The sequence below is a fragment of the Triticum dicoccoides genome, chromosome 7B, assembly GCF_002162155.2.
Source record: "Triticum dicoccoides isolate Atlit2015 ecotype Zavitan chromosome 7B, WEW_v2.0, whole genome shotgun sequence".
NCBI classification, from domain to species: domain Eukaryota; kingdom Viridiplantae; phylum Streptophyta; class Magnoliopsida; order Poales; family Poaceae; genus Triticum; species Triticum dicoccoides.
Window position 1 is genome coordinate 531,899,269 of NC_041393.1, and position 14,407 is coordinate 531,913,675.

Sequence of the window (14,407 nt, forward strand, 5' to 3'; positions counted from 1 at the left end):
TTGGAACCTCTTCCGAAATAGTGGATTCATCACTAAATAAAGTCATGACCTCTCCAAATCCACTTTCATCAATATAATCATCATAAATAGGAGGCTTGCTTTCATCATAATAAATTTGCTCATCAAAACTTGGGGGACAAAAAATATCATATTCATCAAACATAGCTTCCCCAAGCTTGTGGCTTTGCATATCATTAGCATCATGGATATTCAAGGAATTCATACTAACAACATTGCAATCATGCTCATCATTCACATATTTCATGCCAAGCATTCCATGTAATTCTTCTTCTAGCACTTGAGCACAATTTTCCTTTCCATCATTCTCATGAAAGATATTAAAAAGACAAAGCGTATGAGACAAACTTAACTTCATTGTTTTTGTAATTTTCTTTTATAAACTAAACTAGTGATAAAAGAGGAAACAAAAAGATTCGATTGCAAGATCTAAAGATATACCTTCAAGCACTCACCTCCCCGGCAACGGCGCCAGAAAAGAGCTTGATGTCTACTACACAACCTTCTTCTTGTAGACGTTGTTGGGCCTGCAAGTGCACATGTTTGTAGGACAGTAGCAAATTTCCCTCAAGTGGATGACCTAAGGTTTATCAATCCGTAGGAGGCGTAGGATGAAGATGGTCTCTCTCAAGCAACCCTGCAACCAAATAACAAAGAGTCTCTTGTGTCCCCAACACACCCAATACAATGGTAAATTGTATAGGTGCACTAGTTCGGCGAAGAGATGAAGATACAAGTGCAAAATAGATAGTAGATAAAGGTATTTGTAATATGAAATTATCAAAACAGCAAGGTAACAAGAGGTAAACGTGAGCGCAAACGATATTGCAATGATAGGAAACAAGGCCTAGGGTTCATACTTTCACTAGTGCAAGTTCTCTCAACAATAATAATATAGATAGATCATATAACAATCCCTAAACATGCAACAAAGAGTCACTCCAAAGCCACTAATAGCGGAGAACAAACGTAGAGATTATGGTAGGGTACGAACCCACCTCAAAGTTATTCTTTTGGATCGATCTATAAAAGAGTTCATACTAGAATAACAACTTAAGACACAAATCAACCAAAACCCTAATGTCACCTAGATACTCCATTGTCACCTCAAGTATCCGTGGGCATGATTATACGATATGCATCACACAATCTCAGATTCATCCAACCAACACAAAGTACTTCAAAGAGTGCCCCAAAGTTTCTACCGGAGAGTCAAGAACGTGTGCCAACCCCTATGCATAGGTTCATGGACGGAACCGCAAGTTGGTCACCAAAACATACATCAAGTGGCACATGATATCCCATTGTCACCACAAATAAGCACGTCAAGACATACATCAAGTGTTCTCATAAAAGACTCAATCCGATAAGATAACTTCAAAGGGGAAACTCAATTCATCACAAGAGAGTAGAGGGGGAGAAACATCATAAGATCCAACTACAATGGCAAAGCTCGGGATACATCAAGATCGTGCCATAGAGGGAACATGAGAGAGAACACGAGAGAGAGAGAGAGATCAAACACATAGCTACTGGTACATACCCTCAGCCCCGAGGGTGAACTACTCCCTCCTCGTCATGGAGAGTGCCGGGATGATGAAGATGGCCACCGGTGATGGATTCCCCCTCCGACAGGGTGCCGGAACAGGCTCCCGAGAGGTTTTTGGTGGCTACAGAGGCTTGCGGCGGCGAAACTCCCGATCTATCTTGATTTCTGATTGTTTTAGGGTACGTAGGCATATATAGGCGAAAGAAGTCGGTCGGGGGGTGCTCGAGGGGTCCATGAGATAGGGGGCTGCGCCCTGTAGGGGGGGGGCGCCCCCCTATCTTCTGGGCTCCTCGAGGGTCTTCTGACTTGATCTCCAAGCCTCCAGGATGATATTCTTCCAAAAAATCACGATGCCAAAGGTTTCATTCCGTTTGGACTCCTTTTGATATTCCTTTTCTTCGAAATACTGAAACAGGCAATAAAACAACAATATGGGTTGGGCCTCCGGTTAGTAGGTTAGTCCCAAAAATGATATAAAAGTGTATAATAAAGCCCATAATCATTCAAAACAAGTAATATAATAGCATGGAACAATAAAAAATTATAGATACATTGGAGACGTATCAGCCCTTGAGGCACTAAGCCCTAGCGGTGGAGGAATTAACCACCCTACGGTCCATGGTGGATAGGGACGATGTGATTCTTGATAAGAGATCCAAATCCACCTCTTTCAAGCCAGCCGAAGAAATAGTCAAATTTCAAGTGCACCTGACGGACCCTAAAATAACAGCATCTATCGGAGCACAGCTGGATCCGGAAGTGGACGCCTCCCTACGCACATTCCTGCGAGAGAACTGGGATATCTTTGCCTGGCACCCTTCAGACATTCCCGACATCCCACGAAGACTGGTCGAACACAGTCTCAATATAATCAAGGGATTCAAACCCCTGAAGCAGACATTACGGCGATTCTCTGAACCCAAGCATCAAGCCATGGGAGAAGAGCTAGCCAAATTGCTAGAGGCTGGGTTCATTAGGGAAATTAAACATCCGGATTGGTTAGCAACTTGGTCATGGTATCAAAGAAGGACACATCATGGCGCCTGTGTGTCGATTTCAAAGACCTCAACAAGGCTTGCCCTAAGGATCCCTTCCCATTATCTCGCATTGACCAAATCATTGACGCAATGACAGGGCACGATTCTTTGTGTTTCCTCGACGCCTATTTCAGATACCATCGGATTAAGATGAAGGAATTGGACCAGGCCGCAACCGTGTTCATCACCCCTTACGGTCCCTTCTGCTTCAACACTATGCCCTTCGGGCTCAAAAATGCTGGGCCTACTTACCAGCGTATGATTCAAACTTGCCTGGAAAAACAAATCGACAAAATAGTCAAAGCAGACATGGATGACATGGTCATCAAGACAAAACACGTCGAAACGCTGGTGGATGATCTCTGCCTCACCTTCAACAACCTCCGGACATACGACATACGACTCAATCTGGAAAAGTGTGTCTTCGGAGTACCAACCGGAAAGTTGCTAGGGTTCATTGTTTCCCATAGAGGGATTGAAGCAAACCCAGCCAAGATCCGAGCTTTGCACAATTGGCCATACCAACAGACCTAAAACAAGTCCAGAAACTAGCTGGGTGCGTCGCGGCCTTAAGTCGTTTTATCTCCAAACTGGGAGAAAAAGCATTACCACTCTACAAGCTATTACGACGCACTGACAACTTCAAATGGACGGACGCTGCCACAACCCGATTGGAAGAAATTAAATCCTTTCTCGCAAGCAACCTAATCCTGGCTGCACCAGGTGTTGGAGAGCCTATGTTATTATATGTTTTGACAACTAACCAAGTAGTTAGTGCGGTGCTCGTCGTCAAACGAGGGGAAGAGGGACATAAATTCCCCACCCAAAAACCAGTCTATTATGTATCGGAGGTCCTTACACCTTGCAAATCCTGATACCCCCACTATCAGAAGATAGCCTAAACAGTCTTCATGGCATCCCGTAAATTGCGACACTACTTTCAGGAGTGTTCAATCACAGTGGCATCTGAAGTACCACTCAATGACATTATCAATAAAGGGGATGCCACTGGCCACATAGCCAAATGGGCCATCGAGCTTTTACCGTTCGAAATAGTATACAAACCACGCCGGGCTATTAAATCCCAGGTGTTGGCCGACTTTGTCGCTGAATAGACGGAAGCCAAACTCACTAAAGAGTATAGCTCTTACTCCAATTGGATCATGTACTTTGACGGCTCTAAAATGCTGGCCAGACTAGGGGCTGGCGTCATCCTAACATACCCTACTGGGGACACAGTCCGCTATGTATTACAAATTATGTATATGAACTCCAACAGTGCAACCAAATATGAGGCGTTGCTACATGGTCTTTGCATGGCTGTCTCCATGGGTATACAATGCTTGGAAGTGCGCGGTGATTCCAACTTCGCAATATCCCAGGTGAATGGAGAGTTCAACACAAAGGACCCAAAAATGGCGGCATATCGAAACACCATATTGAAAATATCAGCTCGATTCGAAGGACTTGAGTTTCACCACGTCGCTCGAGAGAGTAATCAGGCAACCCCGACATCCTTGCTCGTATGGGCGCTAAGCGCGACCCTGTGCCACCTAACACTTTTGTGGAAAGGCTCTTTAAGCCAGCCGTAGTATGGCAGAGTGAGAGCGGAGAAAGCAATACGGACCTAATCACACCCCCAGCTGTCGAACACAATGCAGACACTGTCGGGGGTCTGGATATCGAGATAACACCTTCTGCTCATGAGATCATGGCGGTTATCGCTCCTTGGACCGAACCGTTCCTAGCCTACCTTAACAGACAGGAGCTTCCCGACGATCAAAATGAAGCTCGGTGCATAGTTCGGCACTCTAAAGCCTTCAAAGTGCATGAGGGTGAACTATACAAAAGAAGTTACTACCGGAGTCCTTCAAAGGTGTATCTCCGAAGAGGAGGGAAGGCAACTCTTGGCAGAAATACATGCTGACCTCGATGGTCATCACGCCGCAGCTCGAGCCCTTGTAAGCAAGGCATTCAGGATATGTTTTTTCTGGCCTACGGCTCGAGCAGACGCTCAAGCCCTTGTCCAATGTTGTGTGGGCTATCAGCTCTTCGCCAATCAAATCCACATGCCTCCCACCACATTAAGAACAATCCCCATTACTTGGCCCTTCGCTGTTTGGGGGCTTGATATGGTTGGAACCCTTAAAGGGGGAAGCCACAAAAAGAAATACTTGCTGGTAATGGTAGATAAATTCACTAAGTGGATAGAGGCCAAACCGGTAAAAACAACTGAGGCCGAGCCAGTGATTAACATTACATCCGGTGTAGTCCACCATTATGGTGTACTACATAGTATCATCACTGATAATGGCTCCGACTTCATAGGTGATGAGGTGAAAACTTGGTGCACTAAGTTGAGCATTAAACTCGACTACGCATCCGTATACCACTCTCAAACAAACGGCCAAGTCGGAAGGGCCAATGGTCTGATCATGAGTGGTATTAAGCCCAGACTAGTGCGCTCTTTACGAGAATCAAACAAGCACTGTGTTGAGGAACTCGATTCCATGCTCTGGGGACTCAGGACCATGCCCAATCGAACGACTGGATACACACCCTTCTTTATGGTGTATGGCGCAAAGGCCGTATTACCCTACGACATTATTCATGACTCACCTAGAGTGCGCATGTACGAAGAGAGAGAAGCCGAACTAGATCGGCAGGATGACCTAGACGAACTCGAAGAGGAGCACGATGTTGCTAAAGCCCGTTCCGCATTTTATCAACAACAGGCCAGGCGTTACCAAAGTAGAGAAGTGCGGGCTAAGACATACAATGTCGAAGAACTTGTTTTACGCCTCCCGAAAAAGAAAAAGGACAAGCTCAAACCCAAATGGGAGGGCCCCTTTGTCATAGATGAAGTCCTTATTGGAGGAGCATATCGCCTTCACAATGCAGCGGATAATCACCTTGAGCCAAACCTATGGAACGTTGCCCGGCTCCGAAGATTCTACGCATAGTTCGGCCTCCTTAGCTTTCATTTTTAACTAGTTTTTTTCCTTTTTCTCTACCTTTTTGATTTTTTTTCCTTTTCTTCTCAAATGTATGTTCGGATCAACCGCATTATTCGGGGTACACATGTTTAAATGTATACACCCCACCATACATGGGGGCTTCTTTAAACGAAGCATTTTATTGAAAGCTTATAAGCTTCCTTTGTCCATGACGGTTGTTGCTTCTGCCATTTTATGCACCTCTATGACTTAAGTTTTTGCCAAGCTGGGTTGCCTTGCTCCTGTGTTTATCCCTATGTTCCCGATTGTTCGGCTAGGGTGTAAAGGGAGTAACTCTGCGATTGTTACAACACCGAGTTATCCGGACCTGTACCTCAGACGGGTGAAGATGAAAACTAGCGTTCTAGGGAATAATTGGTCGGCACGTATACAACAGACTGTTTTTTTAACAACTACGGAATTGGCTACCTGTACTTCGGATACGAGCCTAGGCATGCATCATTTAGCATGCTAACCCAAGGAAAGGAACCCCTAATGGAACTATTTTTCTTGGAAGATGTTTCTTATGTTAAATAGTAATATAACAACTCCTCGAACATATTTTGTCTGTTCGAGCAATATGACCGGATTGCCTGGTTTTTGAAGATACTAAACATTTCTTAGTTAAACACAATATATGGAAACACTCCAACTTCTTGGTTCGAAGGTAGAAGTCGAAGGTCTGCGATGACAAAAAAATTATAACTTCGGCAGGAGATAAGTTCGGTCATCAACTACATTGATACATAGAATCAAACGCCTACTCTCTTTCTACGCCATCTAATAGGCTATCTAGCTTACAATCCTATTGTGAATATTTCGCCGCTATCATCACTTGGTCATATACCAAGCTTACAGGAATTTCCTTCCCATCAGGTTCTTAAGGTCCAACTCAGGCCATATGATTCGGATCGAGTCCGATATAGCGTGTCTTCACCATGGCCGATGCCTCTCGTGCACCTTCACAGCATGCGGATGTCTTCCACAGCTCGAAGCGACGCCGAGCACCCTTGAACAGGTCTCAACCTCTCCATGCTTTCTGGAGGGGCATCGGATGGCCATAAGGCTTTGGCCATATTCTTCATGGCCTTCCGGACACACTCGTGCAGCTTTGACAGTTCTTTTAGAACGTCGCCTTGAAGCCCGGATACTTCCTCATCGTGTCGGCCGGTCAACATGCCTGTATAAACCAAACTATAACATTCCATATTATATGATTATATCAATACTTCGGATGTTCAAAATTCATACTGAATATGCCGCCCTTCAGCTTTTGGTTTTCCTATTGGGTCTCCAAGAGTTGAGCCTTTAAGCTATTTATCTCTTCAGCCTGCTTCTTCATTTCCTCTTTTAGTTTTTTATATTTTCCCCATGTCATTGGGACACTCTTCATTGCTTCAAGTTCTGTGACAACAGCATTTAGCTGTGTCCGGCTTGTCTCGAGCTCCTAGGACAATGTGATGTTCTTCTCCTTGAGAACTTGCGGTCATAAATGATCCTCAAATCAGTTAGTTCCTTCCTCTTTAAGTCTCAGGGGCTACTGGTATCTATATATAAGATTTGCATAAATTTCTCACATGGATATCCTTTGAGAACATGCGAGAAACACCCGTAAGTCCATCCCGGGCAGCCCGGATAGACGCGCTCACGGTGTTGAGAGTGGTAAACTCTTCTTCCGAAAAGAATGGTGCATGCAGGATCTCCTTTAAGCGACGATGATTCATCGCGCTCTCCACCTCGGAGTTAGTGATGGACATCTCATCCGGATCTTCCTGAGGCGGATGAGATGGCGCCACCCCTGTATGCACCCTCGTCATAGTTGACGATTTCGACATTGCGTTGGCTGCGGCTCGGCTTGCTGGGATCTTTGGCACGGTTCGCTGTATACCTCTCCTGAGATAATAAAGGGAGGGTGAAGATGATAATTCGGCTTTACGCCCAAGTATGAAATAAGGAACATACCTTTTTGGTGATGGAGCAGGCTCAGTGGCGCTCCTGGCCTCCTTTCGCTTCGCACGACCACTCCTTGAGGGTGCCGTCCTTCTTCTTGTTGCCTGACCTTGGGTACGGTTCGCTGAGCGCTGATCCTGTGAAATACGGCCCAGTGTGGAGAGTAAGTTATGAGCGGAAATGTCACTCATTTTTGATTTCCGAACACTCACCTTAACGAAGGGGTAGAGATCGGGGTAATCGGCCATGATGGCTACTTCCGAGCCGTCAAGGCTCGCCTGGTAATAGAATCTGTCTTCAAATTCCACAAATATATTGGGATCCTCAAGGAATCCAAGGTCTTCGTGACGTGTGTGGTCTTCTGGTTGGGGAGGAGGGCAATAGATGTTCTCGTCTATCTTCCTCCATGACTGTTTTTGAAGCAACCAAAATATTCAGTTAATGCACCCCAATGATAAAAAAGGTGCTGAATGACTAAACTTACCCAGTCAACGGGGTTGTACATGGATAAACCGTCCCGACGATGTAGACGGGTGAAATCTTCTTCCTTTCCTTTATAAAGATCCATAAGCATGACATCCAATGCAGCTTGTTTATCCAGACCCTTTCGCGTGTAGCGAGATGCATCGTCCTCCCTGTTGTAGTTCCATAAAGGACCCACTCTGGACTGAAGAGGCAGGATACATCGCTTTATCGCAATAGCCATGACTTCAACGATGCAGAGTCCGGAATGGGTCAACAATCTGACCTTGCTGACCAATCTCATCACTTCCGCACTATCCTCTTGTCTGGGGGACTTGGGGCGCTAGCTGAATAGCTTCTTTAAAGGAGCACTGGAGAATTCGGGAAGCCCGCACCAAACAGGGTCCGGAAGAGGAACATCCTCAATGTAGAACCATTCTGAAGACCATTCGTCGGACCCCCTCTTCGGAGTCTCGACCGGGTAACCGGATCCGGCTGTTCGCCATACTTCAGGGCCGCCCACTTCAAATATGGACCCTCCACCCTAGTGGCGGGGGACGAGGCAAAAGAATTTTTCCATAGTTCAAAATGAGCCTCGCTGCCTAAAAATAATTTGCAAAGGGCGACAAAACTAGAGATGTGCAAAATGGAACCTGGTGTGAGGATGTGTAGTTGGATCCCGTAATATTCCAGTAGACCCCTGAGGAAGGGGTGGATCGAGAATCCTACGCCCCTCGGAAGAAATGAGATGAAACACACCCTCTCCCTTGGCTGGGATTGGGGAATTTCTCTGCCAATGCATCATCGCCCATAGAAGTTAACCCTTCCCGTACGGAGACTAGATTCGCGGGGGGAAGATATCCTTGTGTCTGGAGATGATTGAGCTGGAGATGGGATACAAAACAACTTTGCTAATCCCCCTCTTGAGGGCCATGAGGACGCGAGGAGGAGCCAGGGACACTAGCCATGGTTTGAGTTTTTTCCGTGGTTTGCTCTGTTGCTCTTGGGGCGATGTGAGATGGCGTTTTGGATATCTAACCTTGTTATATAGGCACTACTTGTGCCTACTAAAAATATTAAAATACAAAGGTAATGGGCCGTTTGCATTCACTCAGACGCATGGAAATTGAGGCGATGGTAGGAAGGAATCATAAAGACTGGACGCGAAAGTCGATGCCGGACTTTCATCAATCCGTAGTATGGTGGAGAACCCGCCTTGCAAAGCCGAAGACTTATATCCGCATACTACATCATCATTGAAGGCAAGTTCGGGGGCTACTAAGGGAGTCCTGGATTCGGGGGCCCTCAGGTAGCCGGCCTAGGAGTATGTGCCGGGTTGGATGGGCCATACAAGATCAAGTTGAAGATTATCCTCCGTGTCCGGATGGGACTTCTCCACACGTAAATGGCAAGATTAGAGTTCGGGTGTTTCCTTCCCTGATAGACCGACCTTGTACAAACCCTAGGCCCCTCCAGTGTGTATATAAACTGGAGGGGTTAGTCCGTAGAGGCTATCTTCATTACTGTCATTGGAATACTCATAGGCTAGACATCTAGGGTTTAGCCATTACGATCTCTAGGTAGATCAACTCTTGTAATCTTCATACTCATCGAATATAATCAAGTAGGAGTATGGTTTTACCTCCTTTAAGAGGGCCCGGACCTGGGTAAACACTGTGTCCCCTGGTCCCCTCTTACCATTGATCCTTAGGCGCACAGCTTGGCCCCCCTACCCGACATCTGCCGGTTTTGACACCGACATCGCCCCTTCAGGTCATAGCATCGCAGCCCACGGTCCACCCCGTCATCTCCATGCATCGACTTCCCGTTGTATGCGTCGTGCCTCCTTCCTTGGCGCACGAACGCCACCGTCCGCGCCGGTCTTCCTCATGTTGTTGGGTTCTTCTCGCCTAATTTGAGCATTGCCGCCGCACTACTAACGCTGCTGCCGCCGCCGTCGCCGCTCTTCTTCGGCATTGTTGCTGCTCGATCACCCGAGTGGCACCGCGCGTCCACCCCCTTCGTCTTCATCCATCACCAACCCGTTGCTAGCATCACCATCATCTTCCCCAACCACTTCGTCTACTCCGACCACCGTTGGTGAGATCAGCCCCACGCCGATTGGCGCCACAACTGTCGTCAAGTGTCCTTCTCTGATGGCCTCTCTGACTCCTTGACATGGCGTACAACTCATGTAGGTCCCTCCTCTACGCATGCCCGGTGTTGGCAACACCGATGTGTGCCTTCATTCATGATGTGTCCTCGGGTCTAGCAAGCTTGGTGTGGTGCTTCGTCAACTTCGGCTTCATTCGTCTACGCATGCCCAATGCTGGTAACACTGACGCGTGCCTTCGTCTACGACATGTCCCCGGGGTTGGAAAACCCAGCGCAACACCTCGTCACCAATGTCCTCTTCCCGACGCACCACTACTTCGACACCACTACGCCCATGACTAACTTGATGCCTTTTGCGCCCGCGGCTCCACGACAACTTCCTCGACACCGGCTACCCGACTTGACATCGACCATAGCATTCTTTGCACGGCTACCTTGACAACGGATACACCACCCCTACGCTCTTGGCTATCTTGACATCGGCACAATGGGCTATCACCTTGCTTGAGCAACCTCGTCAGTTTCCACTCCAGCCACAACTTCTGCGATGCGACCGCTATGACTGTGGGGGGATGTCCGTCATCTTACCTTTGGATTCTTCACCAGTCTCATCGTCTATGTCCCTCCCGTTGTGACTACGGGGGGATGTTGAGTGTTATGATTATTAGGAAGTATAGGATAAACTAGGATTTGTTCCTGCCTTGTCTCGTACTCCAAGTTGGTCATTGTACTCCTATATATATGCCCACGTGGCTCAAGCAATAAACAATGATTCCACCAATCCCTCTCCATCCTTCTAACATGGAGGTCCGGGGAAAAACAAGAAAATTGATGCTCCAAAATTGGAATGTCACTTTGTCACCAAATTTTGCACGGATGTGATAAATTTATCGGTGCTTATCACAAAAAAGCAGAAAATTTTGAAATTGTTTACTATTTTTTGGGATCTTACTGCTAATCAGTGTGCATATGAGCTCATATTAAAAACTTCGTGTCCTTTCTTTTTCTCTTATATGTGAGGGAGCAGCTCAAAGTTTACAAGCATGCATAACATCCTATTGTGTTCAACAATCAAAGCCAAGTTCAAGGGTTAAGAAAATGATAAAAGGGTTTCCTTTCTGTGGTGTCCCAATCAAAGCTTTTGTGCAATCTTACGGTTTCTTTTTAAAGTTCTTGGGTGCGATGTCAATATTTTCATTTTTTTTACTTCTTGCTTTTTACTTGATGAGATATACTATTCTTAAAAAGTTGGTCCCCACCACTAGCAATTCTCTTAACATGCACACTATCCATGTCACCATGCATGCCACATCACCTTTCAGTTCCACCATGCATGCCACATCAGTTTTCAGTTCCAAACATCAACCAATCCACCAACAATTCATGGTCAGCCAGACCATCTTTTACTTGGGCAGTTATTTATCAACTCAACCAACCCATTATCTCCTTCATGCTGAATAAAGCAAAAGAAACTTCTGGTTCTTCATATCCACACTATCCCATGGGTCTTACTTCTCATGAAAACAAATCTTGGAGTAACAGAGGCATGTATCACATTAGACCACATGCTATTCCTTTTCATCGTTCTCCTTTAGTTGTTCTCATGAATTGATGGATTCGTCCTTTCATTTCCCACCCCTTTCCCGATCTCTCACTCTATAGCATGGAAACATACCTTTAGGCTCCTAGGTTGACATTGTGGGGGAGGACAATGGCACTAAAGACGTCGTTATAGCCATGGACGGTGTTGATGACGTAGAGGATGGAGACGACATGGCAGGACGAGAGGGTGAGGCACCAAGTTTCATGGGAGCACAGGGCAACTCCATAGACCGCTTGAGCTAGGCCATTTGGTGGCCAGCCTTCTTTGCAACATCATGTGACCTAGTAGTTCATGTTGCGCACCTCCCTTAGATCTTTGCTTATCACTACAAAAAAATACACTTCCATGATGATACGTGTTTGTCACAGTAGGTCACGTTTTCTGTCATGCATGTACATCCATGACGATCTTATGACAGAATCAAGATAGTCATACCTGTGCTGTCGTAGAAGTGTTCCATGACATTACCAAAATTATCATCACGGAAGTGTCCACTTCCATGACGATAAATCACACGTCATAGAAGTGCTTTCGTCAAGGGTGACCGACACATGGCATCCACCGTAATGGAATGTCGTTAAGCTATCGGGTCCGGTTTTGGATCCGATAACCCGTTAACAACCCCAACCAGTGGGGATTTTCCATGTGTAAAATCATCATTGGCTGGAGGAAACACGTGTCGGCTCACCGTTGGGACAGATGTCATCCACTCATTGGACCAAAGGCGCCTATGATACGTCGACACGTGCACGGCCCAACAGAGGCCCATTCCTGTGAAAAGGCTGGCCCGTTTGACTTGGTCAAAAGGTGGTAGGCCGGCCCATGAAAAGCCTATTAACGGCCTACTTGCATATAGCCCATTTATAGCCCGCTAACCCAGGGCCCATTATGACCTATCCAAATTAGGCCCAATAGCATCATCTGGGCCGTCCATATGATTCTGTGACGTCTTTCGACCCATATGAGGCACTTTGTAACTGTTGGCCCATTAACGGCCCGTGGTAAAACTAGCACGTAATGAACAGTTTATCACTTTATACCCATTAATGACCCATTATTCCATTGGGCCGTTTCCAGCCCACGTTATTTTTTGGCCTTCTCAGGGCCCATTTATTCTTGGGCTCATTTCCAGCATTCGGTTACTTACGGCCCGTTACTGTAATTTCCTGCTTGTTGGCCAAATTCAGCCCGTGGTTATAGTTGGCTCGTTTGTGGCCCGTTAATACGTTGGGCCATTTTCATAGCGTCATCAAATACGGCCGATTAACGATGGCCCATTATGGCCAGCCCATGAACGGACAATTCCAACTCTAGCCCGTTTACGGCCATAACGCGGTCTGTTATTGGCCCATGTTTGGCCAATCGATCATACGGCCCGTAGAAGGCTCGTTGATGATACGAACCGTAGAAGGCCCATTGTGTCTATGGCCCGTAGAAGGCCCATTGTTTCTACGCCCTGTAGAAGGCCCATTGTTTCTACGGCCCTTAGGAGGCCCCGTGTCACTACAGTAAATATGTAGCCCATGGTTATTGTGGCCTAGTTTTAAAAAATAGGTTATGGCGGCCACTAGCAAACCGCGGAAAAAGAACTGCACTCACAACAAGCAAACAAATAAACAAGACAACAAGGAAATAAATAAGCAAGCAATTTACGCTAGGCTATCACGGCTATTACACATATTACATCCACTAGGCATCAAAGTTTGCCACCAGTGCAAATATAGGGAACAAAGCAGCATATCATATACATTGGTTGTCAAAGTTGGCGACGAGTGCAAATAAACGCCACAACAAAACAAGTCCATAACTGAAACCACTTCAGAAGATCTCAAGAAACAATATCCTGGGTACCCATAATGCTAGCAAGATGCTTATCAAGCTTATTAACTTTCTCTTGTTTGGCGCTTAAATCCTCCAGCACTTGCTGTTGCACCAGAAAGTATGCATCTAAATTCTGCAGGGACTTCCTCAGTCCTTCAGCTTCCTGTCGCAGCACATCTGATCGATGTTTTTCAACTTGAAGTTGAGACTCAAGAAGACGAACCGATTCAGGCAGCGATTTCGAAGAGCTTGTGCCAGCAGTAGTGTCTAGTAACTCAAACACTACATCAAGACATGACTTTTGGGTTCTCTCACTGTCGTCAAGATAGTTTTTATCAGCTTTCTTGGAGACCAACAGGGATGTCTCACTATCTTGAACCTTATCTGCATTACTTTCTTTACCATTGCATAACGGGGTACTGTTCTCCAATATTTTGTCCGCATTCTAAAAGAGAAACAAGAAGACACATCACAGGTTTACCATGTTGTATATGAAACTCATTTTGGTAAATCAGTTCAGTAGTAAAGTGGACAGGATAACAACATGAAACAAACATATATCTGTGTACCGTGGTCACTTTATGGTCTATATCATTCTAGTTTTTGTTGCCAAATCAAGATAGAGACAAAGTTCAAATAATATTTGTTCAAGACAAAGCAGAATAGACATAATATAAGTGTGGGAAACTATAGAGCAATAACAACACTTGTAATGTGCATGACATTAGAACATAACTGTTTATTCAATTGAAACTAAAATGAACATATAGCAAGTTACAAAAGCAAACCAGTTAAAGAAACATGTTTAAAACTTACCTGTTGCGCCATTGGAGTTTCAATTCCATCCTTCAAATTT